The sequence below is a fragment of the Lagopus muta genome, chromosome 4 (assembly GCF_023343835.1).
Source record: "Lagopus muta isolate bLagMut1 chromosome 4, bLagMut1 primary, whole genome shotgun sequence".
Taxonomy (NCBI): domain Eukaryota; kingdom Metazoa; phylum Chordata; class Aves; order Galliformes; family Phasianidae; genus Lagopus; species Lagopus muta.
In genome coordinates this window covers 24624579-24640380 of record NC_064436.1, presented here as the reverse complement: position 1 = coordinate 24640380, position 15802 = coordinate 24624579, and positions in this window count along the sequence as shown.

Below are 15802 nucleotides of genomic sequence, written 5' to 3'. Positions count from 1 at the left end.
AAAAAAAGCTTTCCTGAAATATCCCAACCAAAAACCAAAAAATCATATTTAGTTTTCCATTAAAAGTAGAATCTGAGTAACATATTACTTACCTATTTAAGACAAATTATTCCAGCCTACCTAGTACCAGGGAATTAATGTCTCAGTTCCTCTTTCCTAAACTGTTTCTTCTGTCTATATCCATTTTCAAAAACTCTTTTTTATAAGTGCCCTTTTTTGTTGTTGTTTTAAGAATCATAGACACTTGATCCTCTTAGATAACACTACATTTTGGTATGGCACACTGCTGGTACAGGGTCCTGTTGTAGCAAAACAACTCAAAAAGGTTTGAAAGAAAATAGTAGACACGAACACAAAAGACAGATAACAAAAATACAAACTGACTGCATGTGGCTTCTATAAAGTATTATGAAGCATTGTTTCATGTTCTAACTGGTCAAGATATTATAATCAAAACTCTTAATATTGATGTTTCTTATTAAAGAGAGCCAATGGAAATCTCTGAATGAAGCCTCTTTTTCCAAAATAAAAGATAAAATGATACCTCCCTTCCCTACACTTTAAAAGAAAAAAAATCATACCATAAGCAAGCAGAGATATTTAACAGCCATTATTCTAGCTTTCAAATAATTTTCAGAATAGATCTAGGATAGAAGCATATGGATAAACTGTAAGTTTCCCTTAAAGAAGAATATTATTTGGAAAGAATGAATTAGACTTACTAGACATTCCCCCCATGTGAATTAGCTTACTGAAAGCATATCTATGGAGATTCTTTTAGGCAACTGTAAACAATAGATAAAAGCAATTCAAATTATTTTAACTAGTGTTAGTTGTATGTTTATCAATGCTTTCTACTAAGCTTAGCTATTCTGTTTAAATGGTTGGTTCATTATGACCATATCTAACAGCATATGATACCTCTTGGCACTGAGGTGAACATGCCTTATGTCAAAATGAAGAACACAGTGAAAAACAGGTCATAGTGTCATTCTTCAGTGTGTGGAGGTAGAGATGCTTCCTACTTCAGAGACCTAAGAGAAGAAAAATATGCCATTTCTAAAGAATATGCTTAAAGATCACCTTGTTCCAACTGTTGTCATGCTTGGTTGTCTTTCATTAAATCAGGCTGCCCAGGATCCCATCTAAACTGGCCTTGAGCACCTCCAGGATGGGGCATCCACAGCTTCCCTGGGCTGTCTGTTCCTGTGTCTCATTGTCCTCTGAGTAAGAAATTTCTTCCTAACATCTAATCCAAATTTCCGCTCTTTTAGTTTAAAGCCATTCCACCTTATTCTATCACTATCAGTTCATGCAAAAAGTTACTTCCCTTCCTGATTAGAAGTTTCCTTTCACTACTGGAAAGCTGCAATGAGGTCTTCCTAGAGCCTTTTCTTCCCCAAGCAAACCAAGACCAGTTCCCTAATCCTTTCTTCACAGAAGAAGTGCTCCAGCCCTTTGATATACTTGTGGTCCTCCTCTGAACCATCTCCAACAGCAGAAGAGAAAGCTCCTGTGAGACGTTATAGTGGCCTTCAGGTATCTAACAGGAGCCACAGGAAAGCTGAAGAGGGATTCTTTATCAGGGAGTGTAGTGATGGTGATACAAGGAATGGTGGCTTTAAATTAAGAGGGTAAGTTAAGATTAGGTATTAGGAAGTTTTTTACTGTGAGAGTGGTGAGGCACTGGAACAAGTTGCCCAGAGAAGTTGTTCATATCCCTGGAGGCATTCAGGGCCAGGTTGGCTGTAGCCCTGGGCAGCCTGATCTGGTAGGTAGTAACCCTGCCCATGGCACAAGGCTTGGAATTAAGATGATCTTTAAGGTCTCTTTCAAATCAAACCATTCTGTGGTTCTATTCTATTATTCTATGATTCTATGAACTCAAATACCAGTGCACTGCTTCTCTAGTCCATTCCAAGATGACTCCTTTTATGGCTATGACTAAGATTCAGTTATAATAATTTCCTTTTTAAAACATGAATCAAGTAGGTAACATATTCCACCATAAAAGCCAATGAATAAATCAGATGATGTCGGATCTCATGTTACAACACTTGCTCTTGCCTCTACCACCTCACCCCAAGAGAACTCTAAGCTAACTGCAAAAGATTTGTAATAACAAAGGCTGTAACCTTTAGTCAGTTTTCGCGTTGGTTTAATGTTACTTAACCTTCCAGAAATAATAAAATTCATATGAAATGTTCTGTATGATAGCACTTACCTGACTAAGGGCTCCTCTGTACTACAGCATGTAACTATCAGGACTGGCACTTGTAACACAGTATGCATCTGTTCCTGCAGCCTTCCAGCTGTGTGCCGAGTGCAAGACCCCTGCCTAGCTGCTGGATTGCAGCCTGTTTTTGTTCTTCCCTTGCCTTTTCTGAGACATAGATATTACAGTAATACCTAGGCAATATTTCGATCCTATAGGTACATGTAAAAAAAAAAAAAAAAATGGGTGAGGGGAAGGAGACATTATTGCACTCATTTCATCTTATTTTTCCTGTGTTGTCTGTTAGTGGATGAAAAAATGATTTTTACTTTTTTTTATGTAGATCCGTTTTAGTCCTACTTTAACACAGATATCTAATCACAGTAGTTATGTAGGAGCTTAGCTGAAGTCTCTTCTGAAGCAAATGCACTGACATTCATGTGTTGCATGTGTATTTATGTGCTTTCCAGTGTGGTTCTATCTGAAGTTAGACTTAAATGTTGAGTCTGCATCTGAGACTGTTACCAGGATACTGGAACAGGTGTGTCAGATCAGAAGTCCCATTCATTCAATCAGAAAAAGTCATGCATGCTGGCATTTGGAGTCCCTATCATTCCTGGAAAGAAACAGTGAGAAGCAATGAGAAACATCCAGTGTAAAGCACATACCTGAAACAGGTGAGATAAATTGATCTCTGAAACTGCCTGTTTTTCTTCACTTGTACAATGAGTTGAATATAGATATCTGCAGTGTAGACAAAAAGAGATAAATGCTGATTTACACAGGATAAACTCTCCAGGGCTTCTAAACAACAACAGCAGTAGAGCAAGGGCAAATTCTTGCTATTCTTATTGAAATATCAGAGGGGTTTTTTGTAAGGTTTTTGTAAGGTTTTGTAAGAGTTTGTTCGTCCTCTGTCGATTAAAAAGCACCTACCTAATGTGAGTGGCAAATTGTAGCTTAAGGGTATGGTGAGCGTAAACAGCAAAAATCAAGGAAAGTTCTCTATTGCTGCTCCTGTATCAGCTTTTAGTGTTGCATGAAGAAAGTAAGAATGACTGAAACCGTCCTTAATTGTTTTCCTAGCCAAATACTGAATACTGTAACCAAACATATTAGGCTTCAAGGTACTTGTATGGCTAGTTTCATCAGGAAACAAAATAATAATATAAAAGAGCATTTTCAGGGAAAATTCAAAAGAGCAAAAGCAATCAGATAGAGAATTGGAGGTCAACTTCTCCTTGTTGTTAACTTCACTTTTCATATTATCAGAAAATAATTATAAAAATATGGTGCAAATGTGATCATTAATACTTACCTATCTGGAGCAGCTGAATCTAGATGAAGTCCACAATAACAACAAATCAGCCTAATAATGCTAATAATAATCGCCATGTTGCAAAATGTCTGTGCAATGAAGATAAGAATATTTTGCAGAAGATGCTTGAATAACTTTAATACCTGGATTTCTGGAAATGTATGAACTGCAGCTTTGGAAACTTGTTGTAAAGAGTGTAGAAGACTAAAGTTCACTGTATAATAGTCAAACACTGTGATTGTAGTCAATGTTGTGTACACTGAAATACCAGGCTTTGACTCCCTCCAACCCTTTAAGCTTCCCACTCAGCCCATGCAGAAGCTGATGGCATCCATTTGCTGTTCCCTCTTGCAGTTGCAGATCCAGCACTGTCTTCTTGCAGCCAGATGTGCACTGCAGAGTTTTGTGCTTCCTGGAGTGAGCCATAGTGTGGCAGGCTGGAGCTGCGCTGGCCTCAGCTTTCGTCTTGCTCTCAACATCGAGGAATGGCTTCAGTTTATTCCTGCATACATATCTACATGAGACCATCATGTGCTAGAACCGTGACTGTCATTTGTGATAGAACTTGCTGTTATGTAATACATCATTAAAGCTAGAAATTTCTGGGATACCATCCAGCCAATTTAACACTCATTCAGACTATGGGCACTGAAAAAGATGCACATTAGAAATGCTGAGTGCATCAGTTCAGTGGAACCTAAAATACCCACTGAGTTCCGTGAATACTCCACCAGCTGCAGGACAGGCTGCCTGGCTCTCTGACCACAAACTGCAAAACTCTGAGCAGCAAATAATGCTTACATGCAGTTAGAATGGACGACATCAGCAATTGAATGAAACAGTTTGATACAGGAAAACTGAATTAGAGAGAAAGATGGAAAGATTTCTTTTTAGGAGTACTCACAGGAAGATACTGCAAGAAGCCTGCAATAACAAGGGAGAAATCACCACACTAGTTTCTATGTAGCAAGGTGATTTTCAAGAAAAATTGGGTTTATAAGCCAAATTAAAATATATCTTGAAAAGCAGACATAGAAGTTCAGCATCAAAAGAAAGAAAAAAAAAGAACCCACAACGAACTCAGGAATAAGATTTTCTTATGTGATCTTAAAAACAGTAATGGAGAAGGAAATTCAGTATAATCAGTATTTCTGTTTTGGATTTTGAAAACATATTGCCTTATAAACAAAAAACCTTGAAGCACATTAAAATACATTACTTTTACTCCTCCTCTAGAAATACGTGGCATTGAAAGATCTCAAATGTGAAGTAATTTTTACTCTGTAAAAAAAAAAAAGATCATATAAAACAAAATACTTTCACCTTCTTTATCTGTATGCATGTTATAAAAATAACCTACTATTATTATGTTAATGATCCTTCAGAATTCATTTTTGCTCTATGTTTTTGTCTCTTTTCTTTTTTGAGGGAGATGGTGGAAAGGTTTTTTTTGTTTGTTTGTTTGTTTTTTTTATTTCTTTTATTAGTTACTATAGTTATTTATTACTTAGATTTTCCTGGAGAATTTTTTTTTAAACACTCCCATTGACATAACACATTATGAAGCATTGTGCTGTGAAGTGTAACATCAGCTTGTATCAGTCACACTGCATTACTTTACATGCCCAGCCTGACGTGTCACTGCACACTAAGAGCAGAAACATCCTCCATGATTGAAAGCACCAATAGCTTGCAGATGAAAATATTGTAAAATAATTTTTGTAGGCAGATATACTGCTTCAATATACATGCTCCCAATTCTGACAGGTAGCACTACTTAACATGTGATTTCCCTGGGACAGCAGGAGGTTATCTGCAGTACCAGTGTCAGCAGAAAGCAGACCCATCTATGAAGTGTTTGCAAAAGAAAACACATTATGTGTCTGTTTTAGAAATCCGAAATACTACACATTGAAAAAGCAGCTTCTACTGTTCATATAACAGTCAAATATTTTGGAGAAAAATGTATGCTGTTATTGATAAGTTTGTCAATATTTTTTTTCAGAAGCCTTGCTTTCATGTAAAACGAAGTATGTTTTTTTCTGTAAATTTGTAGATACAAGGATACTATTTTTGGACTGACCAACTCTCCCTTCTGCTTCTGTCCCCTCTGCTCCTGTCCCCACAAGCCGAAACAGGGGTTATTTTTAGTTACAGTTGTACATCCGCACTCTACAGAAAAGGATTTAATGTAACCCTTCTGTCATTAAGCATTTTCAGATGAAAGATAATGGAGCATATCCAGAGAAGAGCAATGAAGCCAGTGAAGGGTCTGGAGTACAGACTCACATAAGACTTATGGGAAGTGACTGAAGAAATTGGAATTGTTTAGTCTGGAGAAGAGGAGGCTTAGGGGAGATGTTGTTGCTCTCTAAAACTATCTAAAAGGAGGTTGTGTGAGTAGTTGGCCTCTTCTCCCATGTAACTAGTGAATGGACAAGACAGAATGGCTTCAAGTCACACCAGGGAAGGTTCAGGTTGGATATTAGGAAGAATTTCTTCTCAGAAAGAGTGGTTAGGCATTGGAACAGGTTAATTAAGGCGGTGGTGGAGTCACCATCCCTGGAGGTATTTAAGGAAAGAGCAGATGTTATATTTAAGGACATAGTTTACTAGGGAAGTATTAGTGATAGGTAGATGGTTGGGCTAAATGATCTTTTAGGTCTTTTCCAACCTTAATGACTCTATGATTTTCTAGGCAAAAAAAGCTTCAGTATTTTATCTCAGTACCATTATACATCTAAGAATAAACAAACAAGTATTACCAGAAAATATATCTAAAACAAAGTTCCTGTCCCTTCTTTTAGGTGTCAAATGCTCTGTTCTGAAGTTAGGTTACTAATTAAAACATTTGGTGGCAAACATGAAACGAGCAATGAAAAGCTGTCTTGAAACTGAAATTAAAGATACCAGACAATGAGGTAAGGGATTATTTTTCAAAGTGCCAGTTAAGTTCTTCAGCGATTAAACTATCAATTTTTAAAATTTATATTTTATCATGAGGACTAAACATTTTTTTTATAGCACATGGTTTTCAGTAGTTCAGTTTAAGTACGGAGTAATATAGAGCTCTGCTTTATTTTCCTTTTCTGTTAAAGTTATTGCTTTATGTTTGTATATTATGTGTATTTTGTGTATTATTTGTAATTATTTGTGTATTATTTGTAATTATTTTTGTAATTATACTTACATATATAACATTAGTGTTATTATATACAACTTCTAAGATTTAAAAATATCTGTAAGCCCACTGATTGTCATTGCCCCTTGCTGGAAATGTCTGGTCCTATCTGCTCAGCTGAACATGCCTGCTAGGTGCCATATACACTCAAGTGAACTGTCCTTGCTCTCTGATTGCCCTCAGAACTTATTCATCCTATACTATGCCCCAGGAAGGCTTTCAGGTTGGATAACTAGCTGTGCATTCTTTACCCATTTTCTTAGAATTCCTTTTCAAATGTGTGGAAACAAAGCATTGTCCACACTCAGGTTGGACCAGGAGGAACTGATCCTTTCCTCTGTTTTATTTCTCAAGTGAAGATACACACGGATCACATCATAAAGATGGCTGGTCCTCACCCCAGGAGAGAGTGTGACACCTTATCTCCAAATTCCATCCCCTCCCCAGGAGATATAAGTCAGAGTGATTTTCGTGTGGTAAAACTTCCACTATATTCAACAAGTCTAATTTAGCTTACCCATGCAATCTCTCTTGGACATTTCACCTCAATAAATAAACATTACTTCCTCTAAGGATCAGAGTACCGAGTAATTTGTATTAGGCGTGAAAATGAAATGCTTTCTAATGCTCAGCTTACAGTGGAACAAGTGTTGAACTACACAAGATGTGTCAAGAACACCACTTGTTCTTTGGCCTTCACTTAAGGGTGCATTGGTGCTAATTTTCACTACCACATGAGAACACCACCACCCATTCTATCAGAATTGATTAGTATTTTTCCTTTTCCTATCTCAAATCAATTTTCCCAAAACTATATTTACAATATCATACATTACAGCCTCCAAATAACTTCAGTGGCAACTACTGAAAATTAACGTAAGCTTTTCCAATAAATTCAAATATTGCCTAATACAACTTCCAGTATGAAACAACAGTTGCTTATCTTGTTTAAGCTGCCTTGTAAGATGTTGGAGAGCTAATTAAAAAATTAAATGCATATGAAAGATTCTAGGTTTTTAAGATTTTAATTGGAAGAACTTAGTATTATCTTATTTAAATATTAAAAAGAAATCTGTACCTTACCAATGATCGATTAAAACCTAAAACATTAATGTCCAATATGATTTACAGTATATTTCAGTTAACTCTGGGAAAGACAATTTAAAGCAATGACCCTTGTATTATCAACTTTTCCCTCCTAAATTAGATTCACTATCCTCCAATCAATGCAAATATTTTATATTATGAATGGAAAGCATAATAAGCAAAACCTTTTTTCATACTTCTGATTTCAACAAATATATCAAGTACAGCACACTTACAAGAAGCAAAATGGTAGCAAAAGCGCCAAGAATAGGATTGTCAGCTGAAGTATTTTTGTGCTGGACTTTTCAGCAGTGATAATGAACTCTTGTTTATCTTTCCAGTTTGAGACATCATTTCAGCTTGCAATGTGTACAAATGAAAATATACTTCAGAGGCCTGGCAAACTTATACTTCAGCAGATGAGCTTGCCTCCAAGGCAATAACTAATTAACAGGCAAACAAAATACTCCTGTAGCCAACTTTCATTTTTTTCAAAGCCAGAATAAAACCCTCAAATTCCAGAAGTTACTTAGTCTTCTATACTTTAGAAGCTAACACTTAGAAGCTAAGTGTCCCTCCCTCATGATGCTAGCAGCAAAATAATAGTGGATGTCATCTGGTAGCAGCACAAGAAGCTTTTCAGGTTTTCCAGCTGCTGATGGCTTCATTACTGGCAGATACAACATCAGAGAAGTTCAGGGGATGCTGAAACAAATTATGATGGCTGCTAACACTGCAGTTGGCCAAATTCTACTTTAAAGCCAGGTCTTGCTTTTAATGTGTCCAGGAGATTTAGCAGGTGTACAAAAGAAACAAATCTACAGTCAACTATTTCATGCTTCATATATGAACAGTAACATTTGGCTATACACTAAGAGTTTTTGAGCTGCATTTTCTATTTTTGTTTATTGGCTTGCTAAAAAATACAAAAAAAATGCTGTAATTATAAATATGTATATCATTATCACCAAATTTTTGCTTATAAATGTTAGCACAGTGAGTAAAAAATAAATTTGGGAAATGGTCATTTTACTTTCTGTAAGATAATTCTACATTTTGAAAGCTGACTGTAGCTCTGGGAGCATAATATTGGGAAATAGCAAATGCCAACTCAGTTATCATATAGATTTGGAAATACTAATATGTTTTTTTAAAAAGTCTTGAAGGTGGAATAAAAAACATTTCTATTAAGATGACCGAATGGACCAGATTGTACCTGGGAAACATATTATAAAACATTTGCAAAATATTTAGATCAGTTGTCATTAAGATTTCCTCAGAAAATCTTGGCTTGAGTCATCTTTTTCTGTAGGCTTCAGGAAAGCAAAGATTTTGGCATCTGTGTAACATGTAAAATAAATACCATCTTTTTTTAGAAACAAAAAATAAATTACTTAACTTTTTAGATTTTCTGAAAATGACAAGCCAAAACAGGAGTAATGTGAATGCCTTGGGTATGGTTGACAAAGCATTAATAATCTTAACATAAAGCAACAGGATCTAAAAGCAAGAACAAAAGACAAATAAAAATGAGTCCATTTTCGTGGTGCACATGGCATAGCATAGTATTGAAGAATTCATGCCTGATATTTTATTTTGGGTACTGAACAATTACATTCACATATGTATGTGAATGTATACATATGTATACATATATATATATGATACACGTATGAATGCCTTGGAAAAAAAAAAAGGAAAAATAAACACATTTGCTATAAGCATAATCCAGATCTTAACTGTGTTTATCATGTTTCTGCTCTATGATCCATACTTGCAACTATTTATTAAGAAAATGCACCTAACTTCACAAGGGGATAAAATGAACTTGGTTTACTTATCTTGTATATTGGAATTTTTATCATGCAAAGAATTGCTTTTATTTCTGGGAAAAATGTCACTAGGATTGTCTCAGGGTATTTCAAAAGTATTAAATGGCAGTTTCATATTCTTACTGGTCTTGCCTAAGATTAATTCTCCATAGAGACTGAAATGAAAAATATCATTATATGTATATAAAAATTGTGGAAGCATTTCTGAAGTATACTTTCTTCACTTGTTTACAGAACATGACACAGCATATAATGACATGAAATCTTTTATTAGCTTCTACTGAGAAAAACCTGACTCTCTGACTTTAGTGGAGTAAAAATTGCCTTTTTTTGTGTAGCTTTTATATGGAAAAACATCCTGCCAAGTTCATCCTCATGAAATGTTTATATCTTGAAACAGCACACTGCAGTAATGCACCATATATGTAAAAGTACATAATTATGCATTGGCAAGCAAGCAGCAAGTCCATCAATACAAAACTAATGGACATAGTTAAGTAGTAAAAATTATTGAACAAAAAGCATTTGATCTGTAAATGACAAGATTATATGCATACTAAATAGAAAATAAATGTTGCACGCAATTATGTATATATAATTTTATTTTCACTATAAACTATAACAAATTTCATCTTCATTTAAGTGAACATTTGACAGTGAGACATACCTTTTAAGCGTATTTTGAGAGGAGGATATTTCTCAAAACAAATTATGCAGAAATTCGTGGCTTACTGATTAGCAGCTTTTTCAATCTTAGCAGCCCTGGGATTTAGCTGATGTGATTCATACAATTTATGTGAATACACTTCTATGATCGTAAGTTTGTGGTTGAAATTCTGAAATAGCTTTTATTCAAATTGTTGTATTGGGAATATGCTGTGGGTTTGTGGCTTTTTTTTTTTTTTTTCCCCTCCCCTTTTTCCTTCTTTTTCCTCTTGTTAAAATAGAATTATAGAATTGCTCATGTTGGAAAAGACCTTCATTATCAAGTCCAATTGCAACCAAAACGTTGTACCCTAACTCTAACAACACCCTACTGACAGATTGAACGACACACATTCTGACCCAGGCAGACTTACACCTCTCTACATCAACTGAGTGGGACTGCTTATACATGTGCTTGCAATACAATGTCACAGTTATCTGTGACTTCACTACTGTGACAGGGAAGCTGAGAGAGACACTTAACATTCTTCTTGTCACAGTCCTGGACAGAACAAATTAGGTCTGAGAAAGGTGCAAAAAGCAAAAATCTTTCTGTGGTTCTTCTGTACTATTCCTTCACTGTAGAACAGAACAGCAACTCATCAAAGAGCAACCTATGCTGAAGAAACAAGGGAACTGAGGCACATTGTGGTCTTTGGTTTTGAACTCAGACACACTCTCAGCTTTTCATTGTTAAAACAATGAATGATTTTGCTATTTTACACAGAGGTTTACTACAATACTACAAGAACTTGCAGACACCAGTTCTGAGAATGGACAATACTACTGTTAAATATTCTACTATTTATTCTTTCATTTTTCACAAAGATAAAAATTACAGTTCCAGAAGTTGGAAGTTTTATCTGGGAAATCAAGAATTAACGTTGTTGCTGGTTTGGAAATACAGATTCTATCTTCAGGTAGTTCATTTGTTTTTATTCAAGTCGCTACTGCTCCTATGTAATTGGATATTTCTATACGCACTGATTAGCAGAGAGCTCATTGCTGTTGCCAACATGAGCGCACAGCATTGCAGGCACGCCTAGCAAGTAGAAGAGACATTAGGCTTAGTTCATCAAGGCAGCCTTTGCACTGCTGTTCCATGCATCAGCCTTTCATTAGATCTAAAAGCGTGTCTGTATACATGGCAACAATGTCTCATACTTCAGCATACAGCTACTTTTCAGCCTGCATTAAAAAAAATTATATAAAAAAAAAATCTACATTTGTTTTTTTCCCCGACTCATTCACAGTTAGTTAGATAGAGATAATAAACCAGTCCTGCTATGGAGAAACAGAACACCTACTGTTTTATTTTATCATTTATTCCGGAGGTTATTTTAAATTATTTCCTCCATAGAGACTAAAAAAAAAAACACAAATGAAATTTTTTAAACTGAGTTTTTATTTGACCTCTTTGCTAATTAGTGCATATGAAAATGTCAGTTTACCCAGGGGCAGCAGTTATCCAACAAGCAGTAGCTGATTTACAAGGAAATGTTACTATATTTTTATTCTGGTCTTTTATTTGCTGTAATTTATGTTTTGGTATATATATTTATGTATATTTCACTGCATTTTCATTTCTGCCTCATTAATTCATAACAAATTGCTTGCCATAGTCTTTCCATCGACAGTTCAGTAAGGAAGTTATTCCAAGCAACGTGGCAATTACTGAGACCATAAGGGATCCTAGGTGGTCACTGAGAAGAAATGTCTTGTTTTTTTTATACACACATAGTCTGCTGTCCCCTGAAAATACATTCTGGAGAAGTTTGACAGTAATTTTAAAATAGTAAAACTTTTTTTTTTCTATAATAAATTACATAATAGAGAAATTAAGCAGGCAGAAACTCAAAACCCTATGCAGTTTTAACTCCTGTGAACCATACATTGCACTGCAAGATTTTTCCCATTCCTATCACAGTAACATTGCTCAAAAAAACAAGACTTCTACAGCATAATAAGTAATAAATACAAGAGGGCCTCTGCTAAACATCCAGAAATATTCCACGTGTTTCTCCTAGTGTCTATGTAACATATAAATATTAAAAACATGATTTTCCTATAAGCTATTATATCTGTATTCATAGCAGTTATAATAACATAAAATTGTATACAGAAAGTTTCCTGCAACAAGGAATGGGAAATGGTGCAATAACAAAGACCAAAGCACGTTTTCAAATGTGTGATGATGAAACTCTGAAATGGCAGACAAGAAACCACAGTGCCACTATGGCACTTTTGGCTAAAGCTTATAAGCAATGCCAATAATAGCCAATCCTCATCTCAGGACAGAAAAATATTGCAAGTGTGACCCAAAAAAGTCATTTCCAGTTATCCACAAAAATGGAAAGAAGTGCTCCCGAAAAAAAAAAAAGAAAAAAATTACTGAAAAAAAACCAAAATATTAGTATAATTAGCATTTAATGTCAGAACGTGCACAACAGAGACAGTTGTTTCAGAAGCTCTCACGCATGCTCATTCAATTTATTTGATTGCATGGCAATTAATTCTTGCTTTTTTTTCCTATCAAACTATTAAAAATCAAGCTGTTCAATTACATGAGTCATATTTAAGTTCAGCTTCATGCAGGAATAATAGACATTTTACTGTGAACAAGTGTAACCTTTCTTTTGCTCTGTTAACAACAACAACAACAACAAAATCACATCTCCAAAGATAATTTCACTACCTATACTTCTATACTCCCAAATCAGGTACAGTAGTGCTTCATCATCTGTTCATTCCTTACCCAATGGCAAATGTTTTGCCACAATGGCACCATTGAAGTCTGCAATTTTGAAAAACAGAAGTACTGTAACTTACTATTTTCTAAATACTTCAAAAGTCGGAGAATGTGGCAGACAGTATACATCAGAAAACAGTTTGACTCAATTCTCTCAATTGTTATTTTACTTACTCTCCAGCAAGATGCCACTGTTTCCCCTTAAATGAGGTCTGGGACCCCACTTCTGTCACTCCCCCAAGTTGTCCTGCCTTCCCCCCAGGTGCTCGATCACTGCTTCAAGCCTTGACTTAGCATTTCCACTACATATACTCTAATTAATGCCTCACTAATGACACGCCTACTATTTTGTGTCAGAAATCATGTGAGCTTTTACTTTGAGGCTCTCAATTGAATGTATTCTCTATTTATCTATTAAACATAAAATGTGACAATAAAGAATAGAAAGAATAATATTAAGATCACTGAATTATTAACCACTGGGTTTTTAATATGAGTTAGGGCTAGGTATCCACAGATTGAATTTTAGAGAGAAAGTAAATGGCTAGCAACCTTGCCACAGCAGAGTTTAGCATACCTCACAAGTATGAACTCATTAGGTAAGACTGTGTGTAAGCCACTGCTGAGAACAACTAATATTAAGTCTCCCGAGCCTCCTCGGGATGTACTTTCACATTGTCCTGACATACACATGTATTCATTGTAACAATAGTGCTTCACCTTCTGTTATACAACTAGCTGCACGGGACCAAGTGAGAAACTGTCATTAAGTCATGCCTGGAGATTCAGGAAATAATCCTCATCGCCAAAGAGGTGCCCAAGTATTTTGCTTTGCATTTCAAATAAAATGGGAATATCTTATAGCTTTGTTATCTAAAAACTCACAGCAGGTATAGTAAGCATATTTAATAGCATCACTTTCTATCTGTCCACTTCGATTACTTTTTTAACTCTTTTGCTTATGAAGAGTTTAGGAACAAAATTACATATGTAAGACTGTTGAGTTAATCATAGTATCTTGCAAAGGTGATAAATTCTAGTGATAATGTGACTTTAAGTTAATTTTCTTGAGAGATAACCAGCATAGGTTCAGAAGAGGCAGTTTGAATATAGGTTTTGCTCCTGGCACTCGAACCACTCCGAAATTCCTTTTTCAACACCATTTTTGTTCTACTTGAAGTACATTTTGCTCAGGAAAAATGCATATATAGACCATGTCAGGAGAGTTCGTAATTCACCTTTTAGTACCCAAAATACATGGAAGATGAAAGAGTTTGTCTTATGTACTCCTAGCATATATTTTTAAGGCATGACTGTTTCATGTTCTGAAACAGTTATCTACCACCAAAAAATCCACCAGCACCAGCAAGCAGTCATTTTTACAGCCATTTATGCAAAAAGATAACATAAACGACTGTAGAGAAGGGATATGAAAGGGAGTCACATGATTTCTCTGTATAACAATAAGCAACCTGAATAGAAAATACAACAGATGAAATATTTTTTAGTTCAGGAGTCAAATTATGTGCATTTTTTAATATCACTAATTAAACATTATTTTTTGTGTCAGATTCCCTCTTTTTTTTTTCCATTATACTTTACCTATAACTTCCACGATAGTATATCTAATTGTTTTCATCAAATAATTACTTTGTTGTTGTTGTTTTTCTGTTATTTCTTTTTCAAAGATCATTACTAGCCTCATGGGTGTGATCAAGTGTAATAGTATCTCAATGAGAACTCTTTTACATAATAAGAAAAGCTGAATATACAGAAGATTGAAAGTATTGTAAAGATAGGAGAGGCAGTCCAAGAATTACAGGTTCTACATTTCAAAGCAGAGGCCTGAGGGCTGAAATGGCTAAACAAGCTAAAGATGGGGAACATATGGAGGAGAAAAGAACAAGTCAGCCTTACTGCAAATAGGGATACTTAAAGAGAAATGTGGAAAGGACAGTTATGTATTTAATGAAATCTGGTGCAAAATTTCAGAAATAGAATTGTCCACTGAGTCTTCTTTCCTGCTGTAACTCTAGGAAATTAGATGCATATCTAGCCAGTAAAATATGTGAGTGGTTGTTCTGTGAATCAAAGAAAGAATATGAAGTGATGAAGTGTCACCAAGCTTTCATTCAGAAAGAAACTTCCTGATGATTTACTTTATTTTAATCTGATGAATGAATTCCAATTACTCAAAGGCCAGCACATTCCTTTTTGTATCTACTATGTTCATATAATATAGAAGAGATGCAAAAATGCATCTGCATTAATGCAAAAAAAAAAAAAAAAAGGTGAAAACATGAAACAAAGAAAACCTCCTGAATGTGATTCCTAGCTTTCATGTACTATCTGTTGTGCGTCAACAATACCAAACAACTGTTGCTTGTGTATAAATGTAGACTTTTCCCTGCATTATTTCTGTATTAACAAGAAAGCTGAGCTATATGCATTGTGTTCAGTATTACTTCAGGTTCATATCAGGGCAAAAGATCTTCATCAGAAATCCAGAAAGGATATAAAAAAGTACCAGAAAACAGTACCTATAGGAGTGGATTCCTTAAAATATGGTATCAAAATTCAACCAAGAGCATTTTGGAGATTACTTTTCAGCATTATAACACAATTCTGTAGCTGAACTCCAGCTGATAATTATATGTTCATAACTGATATCTCACATGTGTCTCCTGAAGGATTCATGCTATCAAATTTCATGTTG